Source organism: Jaculus jaculus, chromosome 5 (assembly GCF_020740685.1).
Source record: "Jaculus jaculus isolate mJacJac1 chromosome 5, mJacJac1.mat.Y.cur, whole genome shotgun sequence".
Classification (NCBI taxonomy): domain Eukaryota; kingdom Metazoa; phylum Chordata; class Mammalia; order Rodentia; family Dipodidae; genus Jaculus; species Jaculus jaculus.
Window position 1 is genome coordinate 134,371,080 of NC_059106.1, and position 2,028 is coordinate 134,373,107.

Here is a 2,028-nt window from a genome sequence, read left to right on the forward strand (position 1 = left end):
TGATGGCAGTGGCTGGAGGCCTTGGTGTGCCAATTCTTTCTCTCTCTTTCTCTCTCACTCTCTCACTCCCGCTCTTGCTCTCACTGTTGGGCTTGTCTAAAAAAACGTTAAGACATTTTCATGGGCCTTGACTTCAGGCTCTGCCCACTGGGCCTATCACATAAGTGGGTTTGTCCTGTCACTGGTACCTCAGCCTTCTTCTGACTGTTCTCCCTGCTTCTCCTTTTCCAAATCCACCCTCCTCAAAATGCCCAGAAGCACATTTGGTAATTGTATATTGCATCACACCTTGCCCTGCTTAAAATGCATAAGTGACTCCATGCTGTACTGAAAATACAACCAAATGGCTGCCCATAGCCTATAAAGCCAAGCACTATAGGCTTTGTAATTTTATGCATGAGACTAAATCATAACATATTTGAGTCAAATAAAATAAACCTGCTTGTGCATTAAAAAAGAATAAAGCTTCTTTTAACTACAGTTTTCACACAAGTAATTTTTCACATTTGATATATCCTCTATACACTTCTGTGATATATACAGAATATATACAAAATGTCAATGACACATACAAAACATAGAGTTTGGGAAGCCTGTTGATTTTTACGTAACTAAATGGTATCCTAATTTATGGATCATTATTGAAGTTTTCAGTTAGCAATAATCACACCTAGGATAGACCTCATTGGCTGCGATACTGACACTGTGCAGAGCTTATGGATCATTATTAAACCAGACCTTTTACTAAATGTAAAGATTTACAGCTGGGCTGGAGAGATGGCTTAGTGGCTAGCGTTTGCCTGCCAAGCCAAAGGACCTGGTTTGTTTCCCAGCACCCACATTAGCCAGATGCACAGGGGGGCATGCAATCTGGAGTTCTTTTGCAGTGGCTGGAGGCCCTGGTGCACCCATTCTCTCTCTCTTTCTCTCTCCCCCCCCTTCTCTTAAAATAAAATTCTTAGAGCTAAGTATGTGGTTATGTGTGTAAGTTTTTCTTATTATTTCTAACTAGAACTAGTGTTGATATTTCATAGTATGCTTTCATTACCCACTTAATTAATCATTTTTGACTAAAGCCCTGGTTTCTCTTTGACCAATAATACTACAACAAAATGCATGAAGATGTGCAAGTGTCTCTAAAATAACTATCTTAAAGTATAATTGCTAATTGTCTAGCACATTTTTAGTTTAGTAATACCCAAGGAAGCTTGCCAAGTAGCTGTACCACATTGTAGTCCCATGTGTATTTTTATGAGTATACCAATTTCTCTACAATATCACCTATATTTCCATTTCTAACAGTTTTCTTTCTTTGGTGAATATCCTTTAGTATTTTTTTTCTGAAAAAGCCTGAAAATGATGAACTTTTAAGAGGTTGCATATATTCTTATTCTAGCTTCCCTCTTACATAATGCATTGACCTATGTACAATTGTAGTTCAAATATAAAATGCCTACTATAGGCTCATGTGTTTGAACACATGATACCTCATTGGTGGTGCTGTTCAGGAAGGTTGTGTACGTAATCTTTGGGAGATAGGGTCTTGCTCGAGAAAGTATGTCCCCAGGAGGGAGCCTTCAGGTATTATAGCCCAGTTCCGCATGCCACATCCTATTCTCTCTTTCTCCCTCTCTCTCTCTCTCTCTCTCTCTCTCTCTCTCTCTCTCTGTCTGTCTTTCTCTCACTCTCCCTCCTTTCCTAACTGGTGAGATGTGGCATGGCCTTCCCACCCCAATCTGCCATGTCTTCCCCACAATGAGAAAATTTCCCCTCCTCCAAAACTCTAAGCTGGATTAAATCCCTTTCCTTCAATAAATTACTTCTGGTGAGGTATTTGCCCCAGCAAGGAGAAAATGCAATAATTCTAAGGCTAACAGCTCTTTTCCCTTTTGTGTATGAAACTATTTTCCACTTATTTCAAGGTTGTTTATAAGAAATCTGCTACTATTCTCATTTTCATTATTTTTTAGTGTGACGCTTCCAGAAAGGAAAAGGAAAAGAAAAAGAAAAAGAAAAAGAAAAAGAAAA

At 38.9% G+C, this 2,028-nt stretch overlaps 1 pseudogene; it reads right to left on the reverse strand.

The window, feature by feature from the left end:
• Positions 1-556: 556 nt before the first annotated feature.
• LOC123461046 lies at positions 557-715 on the reverse strand (annotated as a pseudogene).
• Positions 716-2,028: the final 1,313 nt, after the last annotated feature.